General features: G+C 43.5%; 1 pseudogene; it reads right to left on the minus strand.

Annotated features, from left to right (window-relative positions):
- Nucleotides 1-3,177: 3,177 nt before the first annotated feature.
- LOC147035839 (uncharacterized) lies at nucleotides 3,178-14,772 on the minus strand (annotated as a pseudogene).
- Between the last annotated feature and the right edge of the window lie 8,791 nt (nucleotides 14,773-23,563).

The raw sequence follows: 23,563 nt of genomic DNA on the forward strand, positions 1-23,563 counted from the left end.
CCCCCCCACATCGCGAGCAAGACAGCCTGAGTTTATTTTTTTAATTTATCTTAACTTTTTAATCGTGTGTACAATCTTTGGTATATCATGCGTGATGAAGGTTGTGGTCAAGTTTCATCAAAATTGTCTGTTTCGTTTCGGAGAAGAAAGCAAATAGATATTTTTGAGAACAACCCCTCTTCCACCCCAAGGGCCCCAATTTTTCTCATGTCATGAGGAAACTTTTCTACATCTTGGGTGATGAAGGTTTTGTCAGGTTTCATCGGAATTGTGTGTGTAGTTTCTGAGAAGAAAGTAAATACCTTTGGGGGGGGGGTCAGAGAGAGGGTGGTGGTGGTGGTGCAATTCCCCATAAATTCCCTCTGCAGACCCCCTGAGACCCTGATTTTTTTTTTCTTTTTCATTTTCATGCTGTGAACAAACTTTGGTACACACAGTAATTGACGTTGTGGTGATGTTTCATTGACATCATATGTTTAGTTTCCGAGAAGAAGTTTAAAAGAATTTGTGGACAGATGGAGGACGCACCATCCCATAACCTCCCCGGAGCTATGTTCCAGGTGAACTAAAAATGTAGAAGGAGAAGGAACAGAGGAAATAAAGAGAACAAAGGCACATTCTCCAGTGTTGCTCCACTTAATTTCATGTTGCAAAATTCATTTTTATACCGATTACCCAATATAGGAGAAATCAGGGTCTACTGTCTGCAAACCTGGGATGGTTCAGCGACCACATTCCCTGATTACTAAGAATCAAATTCACCCCGTTGCAAAGCTGTTGGTAGAGATTCAGCTGCACTTCTCATGTCATACCGGGCGAGCTATTTTAGTTGCTGAACTCCCTCTACCTGTTGAATCTACTTGTCAGACACTGCACTGCTGTTGTCTTGGAGAAAACTTCAAAGCAGGCATCTCGTATTTGGTGTATTATCGAGAAGGCAGCCTTGCCCATTCCTCCACTCTCTGCTCATCCACAAGTACCCATTGTCCTTCACAGCATGCATTGCTGTGTTCATCATCTCACACAACTTGACCTGTGGATCCAGGTTCTTCTGCATACTTTGGTGATGCAACGCTTCAACCTCTGAGGACTTTTGACACACAGCTGGACTGTTGGCTTCATCATTTGCAGACCATCATGATGAGAGCCTTTCAAACGTGCTCACAGCCAACTCTTCACCCATTTTTAACCTACTGGAGTTTATTTTGCACACTGTTTGCTTGAGATAAGTTGCCATCTTGAGAGTCGTGAGGAACCTATAGCTGCATTGATATCTGTGACATTTGCAGGTGATTAACTTAGCAATTCTTAGGGAAGTTATGAAGTGTTGCTTGTTAGTCTGTATTATTACTTAAACATAGACAGAAGGGATAAATAAATACTCCTGTAAAAATTCTCCATCTGTCTCTTGTTAGACATAGGTTTCACTTATAAAACAACAAAAAAGGCACATTAGTCACTTTTTTTTCTGTTGTGACAATCTCTGGGTTATGGGTGCACTTGCTGTAATGCCTCGATGTTGATGGCTGATACAGCACTTCTGGGTGCACTCGCTGTGGTGACATGTCTGCCATGCTTAATTGAATTTACTGGTATGGTAAAGCAATTTTGGGCGTGAGGATACGGCATGAGTTAAGTGTTGCGGCTGGCATTCATGGTCTCGTGGGTCATGTCGCACATTTGCAGTTATCCAGAGGCCACTACATAAATATGTAAATTTGCATTTAAAAAAAACGTTTTCTAGTTTTTGTCGAATTTAGATCACGCTCAATATGGAAACAAATGGTGTTTGCATTTTTAGTTACTTTGCCATTGATTTATTACATTTAATTTATTCTCCACATGAATATTCCAGCTCTTATATTATTTGAAGAGGGTCACATTCAATGTTAACAATGCAGAAACTCTGTTTTTCGATGAAAATGGAGATCCTCCTGCAGTGTATGAGATTGTGAACTGGCAGAAAAACAATGAAAGTGCCTTAGATTTCAAGGTTGTTGGTATTTTTGATTCATCATATCCACAAGAGCAGCAGCTTCGTTTTCTTTCACGCGATATCATTTGGAATGATGGTTCACAAATGGCAAGTTTAAGAATTTTTCTTTTTTTTATCCTCCTGCACTTAATTTCCTTGTAGTTCTCAAAAGAAAACTTGTTTCTGTCGTGTTTGAATGTTATTTCATCTCCACATGATTAAAAATATAAATAATAGATGATATCACCACAAATGGCATCAATTATTTAAATAACTTTGCAACAAATTCTGTGTTCAAGGTTCCGAGCTCGTTGTGCAGTGATCCTTGCCAACCTGGAACACGCAAGGCTGCCCGGAAAGGAGAGCCATTATGTTGTCATGATTGCATTGCTTGCCCACAAGGGCAATTCTCCAATGAGACAGGTAGAAGAAAAGAGGTGTTGACATTCTGTAAATTAGATATTGCTTGAGTACTCACAATTCACTTTGGAACAATTGCATATTGTGATGGACTTCATCATATTTAGTTTGTTTGGGTGAGGCGCTTGTTTTAAGTGGAGAAAAATGTGATAGATATTCATATGAGAAGTTGCATTATAACCCCATATTTGAAAACAGATGGTTCCATTATTTTACTTGCAGCAGGATGTGAAAGGGTTGAAATGCATGACACCATCAGTAGTAAGGGAAAGGGGGATTCAAAGCCAACTTGTGTGTCGAGGGCTCCAGAGCTCTGGGAATGCTCCCAGACGCATACTTTTTGAGATGAATGTCGATGTCTTGAGGTAATCGTGGTCTGGCTTGAACCAACGAGATTTCCATTTAGACTTTGGTATTTTCCTTAGTATACCCAGGCATCTTGAAACAATAGAGGTCTCATTTGTACCACTGAAACATCAAATTAGAGCTATCTGAGTTAGCAACATATTGCAGCAGCAATGGAAAACACGAGGTGTCACAATGCTATGAAATTTAATCTCGTGGCTCAATTAATAGTGAAGCAAAAGAAACTAGAGACAGCTAAGCCAACACTTTGCTTTTGCAAAGCAAAACAGGAGCTCAAAGCCATCCACCTGTGGTATATCCTCTGCACCAGTCATCTCCATTTCCAAGCCACCAGCGGAGAAAAAGGATGCCTCGTCATTCAGGATGAGTTTAACCAAATTGTTGCCTCCGAAAACTTTCTCGGCGAAATTGACTACCTAATCCGGCGAGTTCAGGTAGAGTTGTAACTCAGCGACCACCACCAACTGGAAGGGGCCGTGCTCTTCGACCAATACACCAGGCACAACATTGATTGTGTCGCTATGATGGTCATGCACTCCATCGCGATTGTCAGAGGAAAGTACTACATTTCTTTGGACTATTGTGTCAAGATGACAGTTAATGCCGATACTTCAGAGGTGACCTGCACTCATGGTCACCTCTGAAGGAATATTCATGTACTGCCCACAGTCGCTCATGGCCCGATTTTTGATTTTCGAAAAATATTTTTTTTCATGATTTTTCAAAAATTTTAAAGTCCCGTTTGCTTGACAACGGTGATGTCCATAGCAACGGTTCTCCTTTGCACACAACTTGGTCATGGTATGAACCTAGCAACCAAGTTTCATCGAAATCGCCATTGTATTAACTGAAATCGCCATTTTAAATACTGATAATAAGGGTAGAAAAAAAATCTCAATTTTTTTTAATTTCGACTACATCGACTACCCAACAGACAGACAGACAGACAAATATATCGACGGAAATACTGATAATAAGGGTAGAAAAAAAATCTCAATTTTTTTTTTTCCACTACATCGACTACCCAAAAAATCTTCGATTTTGCAAGCAACAAACAGACATAGGAGGGAAGAAAACATAACTGTCTTCACCTTTGGTGACAGAGGTAACAATGAAAACAAACTTGACACAACTGAGGAGCTGTTTCTGCCCACACTGTCACGTTGAACTTGACACTGTACACCACCTCATCACAACTTTCTCGAAACTCTCACAACACAGACTATTGAACATTTCATCTTAACTCGATCTCTGAAGGAATCTTGTCAGAGTTGCCAGATCCCATGGGGCTGTGGGTTACCAGAGGAGATGCCAGGGACTCCTGATGATGATTCTTGTCAAATATTCTTTGGAATAGCAATACATTCAAAAAGACCTGGAGGATTGCCAACTTCAGATAAGCTTGGTGAAGCAATTTCCTCCACTCAAGCTCACATGTCAATCAGAGTGATTTGGTAGTTATCATGATGTGCTGTAAAGAACACAATGTTAATTGTCATTTTGTAATCTTCATGTTGGTAGAGCAGGATGATAACAGCTGCCTCCCATTTTGAATGCAGAAAAGCTCAATAATTTGATGTTTCTCCAGTGTGTTCAGTTCAGCAATCACTTTCTTACTCAGCAAACGACACTTCGAGCTTTGTATAAAATTTGCTTTGCAACATCATTTCGGTTGAGCTTGACAGGGAAATGTAAAAATGTTCAGAGATCATCCTTAAAGATCTCAGGATATTTGACAAGTACTTCCTCAAGTGTTTTAAATGACAAGGTGGTATAAAGCTGATTAATCTGTTCCACTGTAGCTGAACGACTTCTAACTAGTTGGGCCATCACTGAGGTGGAAGTCCAATGGCAGTTAATATTGTTGCACCATCAAATATTACTTTGATGTCCCATGTTCGACGTGCTTTTATTTTGTTCACTGGTTGGTTTTTGTGAGCAGTGCTGATGAAATATGCATGCTCTATCAAAGAGATTCACCCCATAGTGTTAACCTCTATCTGTGGCCACAGTGTCAAAATCTATCTCAATAATCCATTCATTGATCTTGATGAGGACAGGTATTCGATCCAGTTTATTTCTCAATTTCACTCAGAGCAGGTTGTATGGCTTGGAAGTTTTTCAACCAGCATGACGTTCTTTTTCAAGGAAATGGATCTTGTATCCATCAGTTATGAGCAGAAGAGTGGAACAGGAAGTTCATTATAAATGGAGGACCTGTGTCTCAACTTGACTCCTGCAGGTACTCACTCTTGCATTGATTTTTTGTAGCAAGTTCAATAACTAAATTAAATAAACAATAAGATGGATGTCTCCCTCCTGATAGCTCCACCTTTGCCAATTTGGGTTCCTCCTAATGGCTCCATATTTTCCTATTTGGGTTCCTCCTGGTGGCTGTATTTTTGCCTATTCAGGATCCTCCTTATGACTCCATATTTGCCTCTTTGGGTTCCTCCAGATGGATCAATATTTGCATGTTCAGGTTCCTCCTGATGGCTCCACATTTGCCTTTTCATGTTCCTCCTGATGGCTTCATATTTGCCTTTTCATCTTCCTCCTGATAGCTTCATATTTGCCTTTTCATCTTCCTCCTGATGGCTCCACATTTGCCTTTTCATGTTCCTCCTGATGGCTTCATATTTGTCTATTTGGGTTCCTCCTGAATGCTCCTTCTTTTCCTATACGAGTTCTTCCAAGATGGCTCTGTCTTTGCCGATTGGAATTCCTCCTGATGACTGCATCTTTATCTATTCGGGTTCCTCCTGATGGTTCCATATTTTCTTGTTCAGTTTCCTCCTGATGGTTCCATATTTGCCTGTTTGGGTTACTCCTGATTGCATCAATGCTGTACTCCAATGCTCCAAGGATAAAAATGATTGATTTGTTCTTGCATAGAGTACTGCTCTCACATCTGGGGAGGTTCCAGCTCAACATACTTACTCAGTAGAAATGAATACAAAGTTATTCAACTTGTCAACTCTACCAATGTGTCTGAAAAACTCGACCTGCCTAAATTACACTCTCTTTCTCTTTTCTACAGATATTACTTCGTTTTCTGCTCACAAGAACTCACTGCTTGTATACCTCCACCATTAGCAAGACCAAGGAATACTTGACAAGCCACGACATCACCTTATTATTGTGTGGCCATTGGCAACTCAAGGGTGTGCCATTACGATGTTTGTTTCTTCCACTCCACTGCCAACCTCTGGAACTCTTAACCTTCTCACGTCTTTGCAAACAATTATCCCTCCATCCATTGGGACCATACTCTGTGCAAATTGTCGATGCTGCCGAAGCACAGTCTCCTTGGCTATCGGGCACAATCCTGGATGGGTCTCCACTCCGTCACAGGACACCAGCAAGCTGGCACTCATTTTGCCGACCTCAGAAGGATGACATGCAGAGTCAACCTCACCTGGTCTGCATTCAATAGAAAGTGGGATTTGAAGTCAGGATCCAAGGATCCCAAGCCCACCACCCCATCCATGAAGCCAATACCATTATGCCAAGGCATAACATTTTTTGACCTTCTCCTTTTCAAAAGCAGAATTTTTTTACTTCCTCAAAAACTCTTCGACTATTCTCTCTTTCGTTACTTTTTCTATCAATGCAGTCATTTTATTTAAGGCTTGGCCTTGATAAATATTTAGTCCATGACTGAAGCCTTCAACAGCAAAAAAAAAAAAACATTGCCAGTAGTAGGGCTACCCCATAGTTGTGCTGTGACTTCTGAATGGATGAAAGGGTTTCAGCTTTCATGTGTCTTAATTCTCCATTTTGGTTGGCCTATTCAAACATGCCTTGATTTGGAAACATGACCGACTCTCACAGACTAATTAAAGTATGTAATTATTATTATTAAATCTGATTTGAGAATCGGATCCGGTGCACCAAATAAGTGTCAAAATCTGGAATTAAATCTGATTATTTTTTTTTTACAAATTCGCAATTTTTAAAACTAAGTGTATTTATTTAAGCGAAACATGAAGATTAAATTTTTGAACTGTTTGGATAATGATATTTCTTGAAGAAAAGATTAAGAAATGTGGAAAAAGTGGAACTTTATTTGGTGCAACAACGTGCTCTCTCACCTGATTTTGCAAGTCATGATGATACAATCGACAGAGGTCCTGTTTTTTTCAGAAATTACATCCACAGTTTTCTTTTTCACCATTTTGTATGATCTGCTTTCATGACAAAATATTAATATACATTCACTAATAGTTGGTACAATTTCTACACTGTCGGCAGTGGTTGAAAAGGAAGAGGCATGTAGAGAGCACATGCTAACATTGTGGGGTTTGTCCGTGCTTGTATGCGAGGAGGTTGGAAGAATGTGTATTGGTGGGGCATGTGTGCAGGCAGACCTTTGCTCGGTTGATAGTATGGGTTTTAAATTTTAAATGCAACCACCCAATTTTATATAGAACACGTTGCTTAAAAAGAAAACATTGCTGTTTGGGCATGTTTTATTGCCCCGGTAATGCCCTAGGATGCTTCCACCCCTCCATTTACACTGCCTTCCCCCACACTCCCATCACACTTCTTCCTTTGCCCTTATGCTACCTCCCTTCCCCTTATTTTGCCTTCCTACCTGCTCCCCTCCCGCTGCCTTCCCCTCCACTCATGCTGCCTTTCCTCTCTGATCATGTTGCCTTCCCCCTCCCATCACACTGACTTCCCATTCCCCACACGCTGTGTTGCCATTCCCTCCCCTCACGTTGCCTCTCCCCCTACAATGCTCCCCCAATGCTGCCTCTCCCCCGACACTGCCCCCCCTCATGCTGCCTCTCCACCTTCCCTACCTACTCCTCATGCTTCCTCCCCCACCCCTCTTACTTTTCTCCTCTCAAAGCCCCTCTACTTCCCATGGACCTCTCTTAGCGATGACTGGGCATTGTTTAATATGACAAATTTTAATGTGCTGTTTTACCATACCCAATTTTGTTCAATCCTGTAGTAATGCCAATGTAAGGGGACCATCTCCCCCAACTGCCCACTTTCCCTCAAGTTCCCCTTTCAAACGCATATCAAGAACACCCCCTTCCCCTCGACACTACGCCCTTTCCTCTCCATCCTTTTTGCTCCCTTCTCCCATCTGTAGGAGTGTATGGCGATGTGTGGTGAGGCCTCCCCCCCTCCCCCCATTCCACACTCTCCCCTCTTTCTTGCTCTCCCCCACTTCTTTCCTCACTTCCCTACCCCTCTTGTTACCTCTCCCTCCCATCCACCCCCCTCTGTTTTAATATTTCTGTCAGCGAATTGAATGGTTGTATTTGCTAGTGACTGTATATATCGCAAGCCAACACTAGTTAGCATTTTGAATAAAGCTTAATAATGGATCATGGTAATCACCTGGAAATGTGACGCTTGAGAGAATTATTTCTCAACTGGGCTTGCTTTGATTTTATTTCAATGACAAATAATGAGGTTTTTCCAGAGTTATGCATTGTCACAATTTATTACTTGCAAAAGTGAAGATTTTTTCATGCATATTGGTTATTCGATTTTGTTATTCTGTCTGTCTGTATGTCTGTCTGTCATACATACTTTCATTAGTCTGTCTCTTTGTCGCCTCGAGGTCACAATTTTAAACCGATCTTCACAAAGCTTGACCACATGGTAGAATTTGTAAAAGGGAAGAAGCCTGTTGTTTTTGAGTGAAAAGGTCAAAAGGTCAACATAGGCCAAAGGGCAACAACTTAGTTGGAATTTCTAAGATCCTCAATTTTCATCTGATTGACTTAAAATTTGAAGAGGATTTATATTTCAGGTCAATGAATTCAACCAGGCAATTATTTTTGAGGTCAACATCGACCAAAAGGTCAACATAGTCTGAAGGTCAACAACTAAGGTGGTGTGGTATTTCTAAAATCCACAATTTTCATCCGATTGACTTGAAATTTGAAGATGACATATACATTTCAGGTCAATTAATTCAACCAGCCAATTCTTTTTGAGGTCAACATGGACCAAAAGGTCAACATAAGCCCAAGGTCAACAACTCAGGTGGTATTTCTAAAATCCTCAATTATACCCAATTAACTTGAAATTTGAAGAGAGTGTGTGTTTGTGTGTGTGTGTGTGTGTGTGTGTGTGTGTGTGTGTGTGTGTGTGTGTGTATATATATTGGCGGGAATATGACCCGGTCCCTGGTGCCACCCTCGCCACCACCGTCTCCGGGAGTCTATATCGCCGGCCGGCTCGGCACAGGCCTCGGGTCACGCGTCTTTAATCGTGATACCAACATAATCCTGTACCTTACCAGTTGGGGAGATAGAACCCCTAGTTACAGACTGGCTTTGTCAGTGACCGAGCGGAGTCTACCAGTCTGTAACCATTTTGGTTTTATATGCCTATCGAACGGATCGTTCCACGACGCGACACACATTAATCCATAGCGGCAACTTCATCAGAATTAAACAGATTTATTGGGGACATCAGGGATCACAACACAAGCAATAACACGACAGTGGTTTTATTAACAATCAACCCGTTCTTAACTTGGGGACCACGGCTAAAAGCTTTTGAGGGGATTACTATGAAATATGCCTTATACACACGTGCAAACAAACATGCATGCAGGACAAGACAGAGTACTTGGTGATGGCTCATGGACGAGAGGACCATGTCCCAAAAGCACGAAGGTCGCTCGTAAAAACCAGCAGGTTTCCACGGGTTCGAACTCCTGCTCGAACGTGCCGCGCAGCAAGAAATGGCGGCGCAGCACTCCAGCTCCCGCCCAAGTCACCGAGTGAGCGGTTCTCCTCAGCGCGCTCGGGCTCCGTGCCACGTCGACGATGCGAGATCGCCGATCTCTCTCCAGGGTTCAGCACACGAATCCCGGCATGGCCTGTTCTCCATACAAGGTCCCAGTTGAGGACCGAGTTCCGCAAGCGGATCACAACGTGTCGAGCCGTGAGGTGAGCAAGGACCGTCAGATGCTCCGGTGTATCCTTTCCGGCCTTCCCGCCACTTCGCACGACTCCCGCTTCGTCCCCTCAGTTCCCCTCTTGGTCGAATCACCGACGTGCAGGTCGGTTCAGCATCTCTCCCGGCAGACCCAACACGGTGCCTCCTTCCTTCGCTCGTTTCGAAGCGACTCCGAGCACACCTCGAGAACCCGGCCTTTCCTCACACACAGCACTCCTTTTGTCCCCTTTTCTTTTCTCTTTCGAGTCATTTTCTGAATCGATGTGCAGGTTCCGCTTTCTCTGCCGGTCAATTCACCACTGCCTTTTTATTTTCTCTCGCCTCGACACGCGAGCTCCTTCGACACACGCCTGACTCGGCGACTCCCTGACCAAAGGCTCTTCCCCTTTACATCACTTCCTGTCCAGGCCACACCCCTCGCTCAAGGCCACTCCTCTCAGCCGACTGGGAGGGGCCTATTCCGGAATGAGGAAGGAATAATAGCGATCTCTCGTTTCTCTCGTTTTACCAACATAGCACGAACACAAAAACAGTCTGTTACACCTCCCGACACGCACATATCATCCCTTATACCACACAATCTATCTACACATGAATTTAATGGGGGAACTGAGCTAATTCTATATTTAGTATTCTCGTAAGGGCCATTTCCGTAACACTACCCCCAGCTTTCTCCCAAGGCTCTCCGAGCTTCCATCTGGGGCAGCCCACGGCAATGGCCCTGTCTAACGTACAGCACAGATCTCCCATTTACTCTAACCCACAACATGGGAAGCACTTAACTCCAAAAATCAGTGTCACAGTAAGATTGGCATGTCCCGATCCTAGTGTGTCGGGTCTCCAATCTAACAAACAAATTTACACTTTATGCACAGTACTTAACATTCTAATTATTGGTTTGAACGGGAGGGCATTCAATTTTACTTTTAACACCACATTTGCATAGGAGCAGAACATTCAAAGTTCTTTGACGTGTTCGCTCCTTCATGCCCCCTCCCAGCAATGTTGTCCATTCACCCCTGAGGGTTTCCTCACTTCGTGGCCTTATTGGCCTCTCACCAGGTGAGTTTAGTCGGCCCACTGGCCTAATCTCACAAAGAGTCCTTCGGCTCACTGAGCCCACAAAATGGCATAAATCTTCGGCCGCAACGGCCCATAAAAGCACTTTGGCCTCAATGGCCCACAAAAATGCTTCGGCCCATATGGCCTGCTCACAAGCAGTAGCACGCAACAAGCCCTGCATTGGACAGATGCCACAGCAGTGGTGGCATGGTGATATCGATGGTAAACAAATGCAGTTCGGAGGCGTTATTGAGGACACAAATGGGTGTGATGACCTTAGACTAGGGGAGATGGAGTGTACCCTTAACCTTCCTTGCCTGACTTGTTTTGGTTAGGTTCGCCCCCTTTTTTTTCTCTTTTTTTTTTTCTTTTACAGACAGGAAGGTGTGTTTATTACTCAACTGTTATCTTCGTGGATGCGTGCTCATGACATACTGGTGGCCTCTCTGGCACTTGGAGAGGGTGACCTAGCCTGGCCCTTGCCAACAATTTCTCCCATCAACACTACTCGTACCAGCTGTCACACTTGAATGGTGCGGAGGAGAGTCCATCGAACCTAACCATTTACTTTTAGTTCTAGACAATACAACAAACCCTGCTATGGCTAGAATGATCCTAATGACCCATTTTCCCATCCTGGCACACTGTTCCATTCTATTAAACCTGGGAAAGGCCCTTCTTTGTCTTTTTCCATTTGGTGGTGCCAGGCATAACTCACTGGCTGGGGAGTGTGACTACTACTAGGCCTCTTTGCCTACTTCCAAACTGGGGTGGAGGACACCCAGCGACCTCGGGGTTCACCTGAGCATGCTTCTGGCACTCTTAACGAAGGAGTGGCTCTCTCTAGCCCCCATACTGTGCCCTCATAGCACCTATACTGTGCTCTCATAGCACCCAAACCAAGTGCTCTCATAGCACCGACACCGTGCTCCCATAGCACTGAACCTACTGTGCTCTCCTGGCACCTCTGACAGCCTTCACCTGCCAGGAACCCCCAAAGCCCTGCTGCCCTGCTTCCCGACTCACCAACTTCCCATACCATGTCACACTACCAACCAGTATCCCCATACCTTGGCCTGCACTACCCCTCGCAGTCCGCCTGCACAATGGAACAGCAGCCAGAATCCATTAGGAATCCTCTAAGTCCCCCTAACCTACACCAACCTGGTTAAGAGACTCCTACCGACAGGGTACGTTATTCGCACTCACTCTCCTCATCTGCACAATCACGCCATTCACCCAAACACTTTAGTCATTCATTCCACAGTGCCACACACCCAGTCCACAACACCATCCAACACCTTTCACATTTATGTGACAGCAAAAACACACCTGTCCCTTGGATACCACTTGGTCATAAAAATTTAACTGGTATACTTTGTCATCAAACCCCAAATAATTTGTCACTCCGTCCATCGTCCGTTGGCCTCCTCCATACTGCCCTAATTGTTTATTTCCAAAAGTTTAAACCAGACATCAAAATCTCTTCACAAGTCCCATGAACCTCTGTATGGTTCTAACCAGGCATTTCAATCCTTCCTCAAACAAGCCACTCTTTGTCATCCACTTGTTTCATGTGCGTTTAACGCTCTGCCTGTAATGTCTCCATCACTTTTTTTAATAATCACCCAAATCCACTCGCGCCACTCTTATGCCTTCTGCCATGTCTCAATCTTGCAATCACTTTCGGTAATACCTCTGATCAAGATTTTCACATCCTCATAAGCCTACTTCCTTGGCTCATTGGAGGGGGGGGGGTGAGGGAACGAATCGCTCATTACCCATTACATGACCCCGCCGCATTTCCGCCATGGCTCAAAGGGGTCACGCCTCAATGGAGGCTGTGATCTACCCCCTCCTTTTTTCCAGGGTTCGCGGAAGTCAGGCAAACCCCAATCGGTGGAATGACCTCCCCCTCTTCTCCAGGGTCCGCGGAAGTCAGACAAACCCCAATCGGTGGAACGGCCTCCTCCTCTTCTCCATAACTCCTTGAAGACAGATAAACCCCACTCAGCTAGCTAATCCACTCGTGTGCTCAGAAAGGTCTGAAGACCAAGTGACACACGCCAGTGCCGCCTGGCACACATCTGCACTCCACTCCAAAGTTCCTGTGAGGCTGATAGAGAAATTAAAATCCAATTTCTAAATTGGATTTCTAAAATCCATTGTAAAACTGCTCCTGGATGAAGCACCTCCAACTCTGTAAGAACACCTGCGGGGGTGTCCAGTATGGTTTCTGTCCGCTGGCTCAAATTCTGTCCTGGTGGAATTTCTATTTGTCTTTGCACCCCAAGCCTATGTCCTATGTCACCACTCATTACATGCTCAGGACTCCCACACACAGCAGGCTGCACACATTCTAAGGTTATGTGTTGACATTCCACACCTTCAACCTTGCCTGTGTACTGACCAACTGCCTCGCACTCCAGGGTTACATTCTCGACCACCAGGTGAGTACCCACACACACTTCGGCCTCGGCAGCACACACCGGTGCTGTAGTCTGGAGTGGGGCCTCACAGCATTCGTTCACAGGCACTCCACACACACCTTCAGGGGTCACGCATACGTGCACCCCATCGGACAGAGTCTCTTCTTTAACATAAAATTCAATTTCTACCTTAAGCTCATCGTCCGCACCATGTATGCATGTACCCACGTACCTTCTTCGTTCCAGAGTCACCTCTGTCCGGTCGCTTCTCTCCAGCAGGTTGCTCATCATCGGTTCGCCATACTCCTCCGGGGCTGTCAGCTCCACATGCTGGACCTGCTCAAAATGTATCTCACTCGTTAACAACCCCGCATGCTCCCTCAATGTCTCGATCACCAGGGTTTGCTCGAAGTGTGGTGTCATCCGACGAGTGATGTCAATCAAGTCCCGCACCACTAACATTACTCCCTGTGGTGACGTCACACATTCCATATTATTGTGGTGTTCTACTTCGTGGCTCCATTTTCTTTTCCATTCGAGTTGTTCTTCCTCTCTGAGCCTTTTGAGTTGTTCTTTATCTTTCCAGAGATTTTCCATCTCCGTGGACTCCAACTTTGCTCTCTCCTTGAGTTGGTTAATTTCAAACTCATATTGTTTTTGTTTTCTACCCTACCGTCTCTCATGTTCTTCATTCTCCAATCTCATCGTTTCTTTCAATTGGCATATTTCCTTTTCCTGTTTCATTCTTCGTTCTTTCATGATCTCCGCATACTTCAACCTTGCTTTCTCCTTCAGTTGTTTTCGTCTTTCTTTTTGTTTCATTCCTTGTTCTTTTTGTTTCTTATCCCACTGTCTCTCTTGTTCTTCCTTCTCCAATCTCGTCGTTTCCTTCAATTGGTTGATCTCTCCTTCCTGCTTCATTCGTTGTTCTTTTTGTTTTCTATCCCACTGTCTCCCATGTTCTTCCTTCTCACTTCCTTCTCCAATCTCATCGCTTCCTTCAATTTGTTAATCTCCCTTTCCTGCTTCATTCCTTGTTCTTTTTGTTTCTTTTCCCACTGTCTCTCATGTTCTTCCTTCTCCAATCTCATTGATTCCTTCAATTGGCTGATTTCCCTTTCCTGCTTCATTCCTTATTCTTTCACGATCGCCTCGTACTCCATCCTTGCTTTTTCTTTCAATTTGTCAACCTCCAATTCATACTCTTTTTGTTTTTTATTCCACTGTCTCTCTTGTTCCTGATTCTGCAATCTCGTTGTTTCCTTCAGTTGGCTGATTTCCTTCTCCTGCTTTATTCCTTGTTCTTTCAGTACTCTTTCTTGCATCTCCTTCTTTAGTGTTGCTTTGGCTTCTCGCTGTTCAATCTGTACAGTGTGGTTTCTTAACATTTCATTCTCTGCTGTCGTTCTTTCTTCCTCCAACATTCTCATCTCATTTTGTAATTCCACTCTCTTTGTTTTGGTATTTCTGTAACTCAGAAGCTTTCTTTTCTAATTCCTTTCTCATCTCCGCACACTCCAACCTTGCTTTGGCTTCCAACTGTTTGATTTGCTCAGTGTGGCCCCTTAACGTTTCATTCTCCATTCTCACTTTCCTCTCTCAAGATCCTCAGCTCGTCTTGTAATACCATCTCTTTGTCTTGATGTTCCTGTAACTCAGAAGCTTTTTTCCATAATTCCTCGATCACTTTGCATGCTTCCTCACTCATTTCACCCATTCTCTTGCTCATCTCCACCTACCTTTCCAATGCTTCCATCCTCAATTCGTCCCTTTTCTTACTGTATTCCTTTAGTTTTTTCTGCCATTCCTTTCCCATTATTATCTCCCCTTCCAGGGTTTCTCTTTTAAACTGGCCTGCCCTTACCTCTCGCTTCAGTAGTTCCAATTCCCCATCTTGTTTGCGTTTTTCCTTTTCTAGCTTTGTTTTCCTTTCTCCTTCCTCCCTCATTTCCTCCTGTAGTTCTTCGAACTGTTTTGACTTTTCAAACCATTCTTCCTTCCCTTGCGCCAGATGTTCCTCTCCTTTTTTTATCTTCTGTTCTAGGCTTTCTCCTTTCCGAATGCCTTCTTCTATCTCTCGCTTCAGTCGTTTCAATTCCACATCGTGCTCCCGTTTTTCTGTTTCCAGCTTCGTTTTCCATTCTCCTTCTAAGTTCTCTCTATCCCGGGAATTACTAATTTGCTCTTCCTCTATTCTTTCATTCAGTTTACTCTTCACATATTCCAACTGACGGGTATCAAACACTACCAAATTCTTTTTTCCACATAGTTTGTCGACTCTGTTGGCTAAGTTATGTTTTTGCCACCGAATTCGTTCCAGTAAATCGTCCAATCGCTGTGTCCCCCCGTACACGTAATTTTGCTGAAGCTCATCTGCGTGCCGTTGTGACTCGTCCACTCCACTTTGCACCTCCTCGATATAGTCTTCATAACGCTTCACATTTTCCAAAACATCCCCCAATTGTGCCTGAAGCTTGCCAAAGTTCGCGTAGTCATCTTGCCACGCCTGCCATGGCACATGCCGTGACCACGTGGTCTGAATCGGTGGGAGGGAGCGTTTCCTTCGCGCCTTGTGGCTCGTTGCGCTATAATTAGCCCACTCCCGCTCCGTGTCATGCCGAGATGGAGTCGCGCCACCATTTTGCGATTCCATTTTCTTTATAATTTGCAAATTGTTCCTCCGATCCGTTCAAGCATAAAATCACTACCAATTGTTAACACAATCAGTGTTCTGGAAATTTACGGAGGTGGAAGCGGAGAGTTCGTCATCCCACTCCTGACGACCAGTTGTTGCGGATCCGGGGTGGCGGGAATCTGACTCGGTCCCTGGTGCGACCCTCGCCACCACCGTCTCCGGGAGTCTACAACGCCGGCTGGCTTAGCACAGGCTAAGGGTCACGCGTCTTTAATCGCGATATCAACGTAATCCTGTACCTTACCAGTTGGGGAGATAGAACCCCTAGTTACAGACTGGCTTTGTCAGTGAAGGAGCGGAGTCTACCAGTCTGTAACCATTTTGGTTTTATATGCCTATCGAACGGATCGTTCCTCGATGCGACACACATTAATACATAGCGGCAACTTCATCAGAATTAACCAGATTTATTGGGGATATCAGGGTTCACTACACAAGCAATAACACGACAGTGGTTTTCTTAACAATCAACCCGGTCTTAACTAGGGGACCACGGCTAAAAGGTTTCGAGGGGATTACTACGAAATATGCCTTATACAACACGTGCAAACAAACATGCATGCAGGACAAGACAGAGTACTTCAGGATAGCTCATGGATGAGAGGACCATGTCCCAAAAGCATGAAGGTCGCTCGTAAAGACCAGCGGGTTTCCATGGGTTCGAACTCCCGCTCGAACGTGCCGCGCAGCAAGAAATGGCGGTGCAGCACTCCAGCTACCGCACAAGTCACCGCGTGCGCGGTTCTCCTCAGTGCGCTCTGGCTCCGGGCCACGTCGACGATGCGAGATCGCCAATCTCTCTCCAGGGTTCAGCACACGAATTCCGGCCTGGCCTGCTCTCCATACAAGGTCCCAGTCGAGGTCCGAGTTCCACAGGCGGATCACAACGTGTCGAGCCGTGAGGTGAGCAAGGACCGTCAGATGCTCCGGCGTATCCTCTCCGGCCTTCCCGCCTCGAAGCCCGACTCCCGCTTCGTCCCTTCAGTTCCTCTCTCGGTCGAATCACCGACGTGCAGGTCTGTTCAGCATCTCTCCCGGCAGACCCAACACGGTGCTTCCTTCGTTCGCTCGTTTCGAAGCGACTCCGAGCACGCCTCGAGAACCTGGCCATACCTCACACACAGCACTCCTTTGGTCCCCTTTTCTTTTCTCCTTCGAATCGTGAGGTGAATTGATGTGCAGGTTCCGCTTTCTCTGCCGGTCGTTTACCACTGCCTTTTTCTTTTCTCTCTCGCCTCGACACGCGAGCTCCTTCGACACGCCTGTCTCGGCGACTCCCTGACCAAAGGCTCTTCCCCCTTCGCGTCACTTCCTGTCCAGGCCACACCCCTCGCTCAAGGCCACTCCTCTCAGCCGACACGGAGTGGCCTATTCCGGAATGAGGAAGGAATAATAGCGATCTCTCATTTCACCACCATTGCACGAACACAAAAACAGTCTGTTGCACCTCCCGACACACACCTATAGTCCCTTATACCACACAACCTATCTATACATTAATTTAATGGGGGAACTGAGCTAATTCTATATTTAGTATTCCCGTAAGGGCCATTTCCTTAACTATATATATATATATATATATATATATATATATATATATATATATATATATATATATATATATATATATATATATATATATATATATATATATATATATATATATATATATATATTGGGCGAATTTCTAAAGTTGTCAATTTTCATCCGATTCCTTTGAAATTTTACGAAGAATTGCATACTTGGTCATTGAATTCAACCACCAATTATCTTTGAGGTCAAATTTGTTTTCTGGATTTTGCTCTGCATGACGTCTTCTTCTTGTTATTCTGTCTGTCTGTCTTTTTGTCACCAACAGATCACAATTCTAAACCGATTATCATTAAACTTTACCAAGTTGTCGATGTAGTCTCTTCTGAGAAGCCTATTCATTTGGAGGTCAAAGGTCATCTTCAGGTCAAATTCCTTAAATCGTCATTTTTCATCTGATTGACTTGAAAGTTGAACACGATTTGCCAAGTATATCACTGAATTAGGAAACCAACTACTTTTGAGGTCAAAAGGTCAAAGGTTAACTCAAGGCCAAACTTTTATAATCATCAATTTTCAACTGAAAAAATTGTCAATTTACATCATATTAACTTGAAATTTGAACACAATTTGCATCGTGCATTGCTGAATTTGGAAACCAACTATTTTTGACATCAAAAGATCAAAGGTCAACTCAAGGTCAAAAAATCAATTTTAATCTGAAAAATAATAAATTTTCATCTGATTGACCTGAACTTTCATTAAGATTGTGAATTTTAATCCAAATGAAATGGACAATTTCATTTATTCATGGCAATCTTTGGAGAGGAGGGTGGATTTTGCAAGCATCCTCCGTACGATGTCTTTTTTTCTTGTTGTTATATATTTGAGTATTCCCCTCCCCCTCCCACACCCCAAGCATTTGATTGTTTGATTTTTTATAGCAGTTTATGTATTTAATATAATCATTGAGCTATTGCAAAAAATTATCAGTAATTATGTTCCACTTCAGAAAATATTTCTTGTTGTTAATTTGGGTTCAGATTCTCAAGAATGTTTCCACTGCCCCAAATACTTTTGGTCCACTGAACATGGTGATGCTTGTGTAGTCATGGCTGAAGAATTTCTGGCTTTTTCTGATCCGATGTCGATCACTCTGTTGATAATGTTACTCCTTGGAATGGTGTTGGTGACTGCTGTGAAAGCTATGATGTTCATCCAACGTGAACACCATCTAGTGAAAGCTGAAAGTTTTGAAGTGAATCTCCTTCTTCTTGTTGCATTAGGAGGATGTTTTTGCAGTACATTAGCTTTTATTGGCAAACCAACAGACAACCTGTGTACCTTACGGGAAACTTGTCCCTGTATATTGATCTCACTTACGATAATCTGCATGTTGGCAAAATGCACAAAAGGGTTCATTGCTTCCAAAGGTATCACCTTTGTTGTTGATATTTGTTGTGTTGGACAGGAAAATTGTGTTTAAATCTCCTTGTGTCGCACTTTCTGAAAATAAACAAAACCTTGATATGCACACATCATAGGTGTTATGAAAAGGCAGAATGTTGGTTGATGAAAAAAAAAAAAGGAAAAATGTCCTATTCTCCTTCCTGTTTGTTGTGTTTGTGCATTTATGAATCACTCTCCCCCTAACTACCTGCCCACTAAAGCTGGTTGATGTTCATATTTTTGGACATCCCTCTTTCCCTTCGATGTCTTGGTCGATAAATGTACGTCTCATTTGTTCCCTCTCTCTCACTTTCACACTCTCACCTGAAAACAAGGAATATGAAGGTCAGTCGGTCCATCATACCTGTGCTACACCAATTCCAAACTTCCAGACCAAACAAATCTGTCTTCCACAATCAACTCATTCTCAATTGGTCGGAGGGAGAAGGTGCCCCATATGCAAACAAAATAATATTTAAACTAAAGGTCAGTAAATTATTATTCTTATTACTTTTATTATTATTATTATTTGTATTATTATTGTTAAATTATTTTTACTTTCTTACTTTTATATGTTTTGGAAGACAGAGCACCAAAAATATTAGCCTGAAGAATGGCATTCCACACCCAAATCACATGATGTTCCAGCTCATCGAGCTCCTGTTCCACCAACTTCAAGCTCATGATCCAGCTAATCTGTTGCTGTCTTTCAAAGATTCGTATGTGTTGACCAATGATATATCAGAGATGTTTAATTGGATTGAAATCTGGCAAGATGGCAGAACAGCGTGTCACGACAGTAACATTGGCATTGACAAGAGTGTTCCTTTTTCAAATGTCTCTGTGAGCAGGATCATTAACGTGCATAAAGCTGATTCCTGGACCATGTTGTTGAAGGGTAGGCAACACAAGATGCTTTAGGATCTCAATCATCTTTCAGAATTACCACCAGATAAAACGAACGTTTCTGCATTAACACCCCCATCAAGACATTAGCTCATCCAAAATCTTTATTTCGTGGACACAGACTGGGGCATATCCCTCATTGCATCATCCATTGACCATTGATTTGCCATCTTACCTTTCAAGGAGAAACCTTAATTAATTATTGAATATAGCACTTGTGGAATGCCTGATCCATTTCCATCAGGTGTGCTTTTTTGACCATGGCAACAATGCTTGGATGTGTCACGGTGCAATTTTTGAAGCTGAAGAGGATGATTGCCATGGATCATCGTGAAAACTCGATACAGTGTCGACACTTATCCAATAAGGTCCAGGGTGTGTGTTTGCAGTACTCTCGGCAGCTAGAATCCTGCTTAGGTGGGTCATGCAAATGTATTGACCCTGAGTGGCAGTCCTTATTCGATGACGTCCACTTCTTGGCATATCTTTTTTTTGATTCAGTGGCTTCATAATATCTTTTGAGTTCATAAACGGTTTGTCTTTTCATGTTGAAGAGCATTCCAGCATGGATAATCAAATATCCTGTTTAAGGTGTCCAATCATTTGATTCCTCTCATCTTCTGAAAGACAGGGCATTGTAATGGACCTTTAATAAATGTAATCAGTGTGTTTTTAGGTTGACCAACACGCTGGTGTCTCAGAAAGACTGTTCGACATTTGCTCACAATGCAGCCTCCTGTCACCTCTAAAAACCGAAAGGTACATGAGTTACAAGTACTGAACCATTATTGCATGACATCACGACGTGAGATGGAAAATTGCAAATGTTCGTTCTGCACATCATGCCAAAATGGAAATGGAAACAAAAATAGGCAATGTGTGTGTGTGTGTGTGTGTGTGTGTGTGTGTGTGTGTGTGTGTGTGTGTGTGTGTGTGTGTGTGTGTGTGTGTGTGTGTGTGTGTGTGTGTGTGTGTGTTCCTCTGCATGCCATTCCCTACCATCTGTGTCCACTGTTTTTTTTTGTTTTTTTTTGTATACCTTGTCGAGGCTCATATGAGAGCGAACACACAACACACAGCAAGGGGGGCATGAGACAAGAGGAGTGGGAAGGTCAAAACAGTGGGGAACAGAGACATTAGGACATCGGTGGAAGGGAGAGGGGTGGGGTGGGGAACACGGGGTATACAAGCTGGGCATTACAGTGACTTTCAGGAAAGAAAGCAGGGAATTTGAAGGAGGTGGGTTTGGGGTGGATTAACGAGGTTAGAGAAGATGGAATATTTGGATGGGGGATGATAAGTGGTGGTGGTGGTGAACAGCTGTTTTGAAGGCCTGGAGGAAAGAATGGGATTGAACAGAGTGAGGGAGTTTATTCCAAAGGTGGTAAAAGAAAAAGAATGAAAGAGTGAAGGTGAGCAGTGATTCATGATTTTTGTAGTTTTACCAGAAGGGTGTTGTTAGCGGACCGTAATCGCCCTGCAGAAATATAGTGGAGGGAAATCGCAGACACAGCAGGAGGGGTGAGACCGGAGAGCAGATGGTAGAAGACAGAAAGACCACCGACCTGCCTGCGGTGATGGAGTGATAGACCCAAAGACTCAGCCTCATCACATGAGATGCTAATGATCCCAAATGCCTTGGTTTCTGCAGTATGAAGCCATGAAAGGTTGGAGGCAGGAGCACCAGTGCAGAGGGGAGAGCAGGTTCTCCATGAGCCTGTGGACAAAAGCTTTGTATGTGGTGAGGAGCTCAGGTGGGCCGAGGAAGGACTTTGCACGATGGAGAATTCCCAGTCCACGAGTGGCTTTGGAGGCCAGGTTGGATATGTGGCTTTCCCTGGAAAGATCATGGCAGATAGTGAGACCCAGAAGATTGAAAGAAAGGACTTCTTCCAGAGGATTGTTGAGAAAGTGGAAGTGGGGGGGGGGGGGGTTCCAAATGGTCCTTTCGGAGAGACAACGTGAGAGTGTGAGATTTGTCTGGATTGAAAGACATGTTCCACTGTGACGTAAGTGACATGAGTGACATGAGTTGAAAGACACTGTGACTTGAGTTTCCCAAATGTGTCATCCATTTTGTAGATGGAACATTTCCAAAGTTACTTGAGATATGTTGATCTCCATGTCAATGACAATGTCTCCAACATGACCTTTACATGTATGTTAAAAAAAGTTAATGTTGACCTGTTCATGCTCCTATCTGAACCCCTGACTCAGTAAAACCATGCTCGAGTCATATACTCATGTGTCCACCATCTACTCGTGGCCTTGTAGTTCCATGGAAATGTACATTGTTTAATAATGTCCTAATTCACTTGAAGTCCACTGCTGCTCTTGTTCCTCATGTGGTTGAGGTACACACTCCATGAGCCTTAGATCAGTATCCAGAAGGTCCTTCTAAATATTTATTATGGATGATGTCATCAGTTGGTGAAAACCACATGGACTAACAAAGTGTTTCTTGTATACTTGTTCAGTAACATTCTATCGTACTTCACCAAGTTTTCTTGTTAAAATCAACATTGGTGACCATTTGGTGGACCACATGCCTCGTGTTGGCTTAATAGTTAGGGTGGTGGGCTTGGGATCCAAGGTTCCAGAGTTGAAATCCTACTCATCAGTTGAAGTAATACCAGGTGGGGTTGACTCTGCCTGTCATCCTTCTGAGGTCAGCAAAATGAGTGTCAGCTTGCTGGTATACTGTGTCGGAGTGGCGATCCGTCCAGGATTGCGCCCAATAGCCAAGGACACTGCTGAGGCAGTATCAATGCTCTGCACAGAGTATGGTCACCAAGGATGAATGGATGGATATAATACAGTGTGTGTTTTTGTGTATTTGTCTGTCCCCCTGAATGAGGACGATTTTAAGAAGGATTTTAAAGGCTAAACTTTTAACAAGACTGTGTTTTCATGATGGTATATTTTTCAGGACAAAAAAAAACAAACTCGAAAAAAGCATTTTTGATGAAAGAGTAATTGCATCTTCTTTTGGATTTGGAGATAGTGACTTGCAACTGGGCCCCAACGGTGGTGTACAATAAATACAAGGCATTGGGAGGTCAAATTCACTGCACATGATATGCAACACGCTCAGAGTAAAACAAGTGTTCATTTACATCCGTAGGATGTCCAATAAATAAAGAAGATATCAGCACACCTGATGCTAGGCCGAAGCTTCAGACTTTGGCATGTTCAAGAGGATGTACAGTTGAAATGAAATTCCCCAGAAGATAAAGAAAATGGGGTTACATTTGTACATGTCATGTTTTAAAATTATACTTTTGGCGAAACATCAGATCTTCCAGTCTCTGAATATTTAGAAGAAAATAATTCCAACCGGTCAATTTTGACGCGATTTTATACTGGAAGAAAAATAAGCACAAAAATAATAGCAGAGAAATTGAGGGAACCCGGATACCAATTACATCTGATACAAATAAGTGTGTGCAATATAATTGAGCGTTTGCCCAGGCCCTCAACATGTGACCCGACAATCAGCCTCAACGATGTGTTAGCACCCACAATCTGAACACCCCCTCCCTTAAAATTTCTCCAGATATTTGGTGTCCATGTGGAAATATTATTATTTGACTTACCATTGGAAGCATCACTGCAAACTGTGTCCTTTTGCGACTGAATGGAAAGCTCGCATCAGGTGCCATTGCAAGTCTTGGTAATAATACAATTGTTCCTCTGCATTGGCGTGGAAGGATCTCCTCCTCCTTTGTATGCAGCACAAGGCAGGAGGTAGCATCATTGGCTGAGGGGGCGGCGATGCGGAAGTGATGCTGTTCG

Source organism: Eptatretus burgeri, chromosome 1, assembly GCF_056783735.1.
Source record: "Eptatretus burgeri isolate ZD-2024b chromosome 1, Ebu_testis_v1, whole genome shotgun sequence".
In the NCBI taxonomy this organism is placed as follows: Eukaryota; Metazoa; Chordata; class Myxini; order Myxiniformes; family Myxinidae; genus Eptatretus; species Eptatretus burgeri.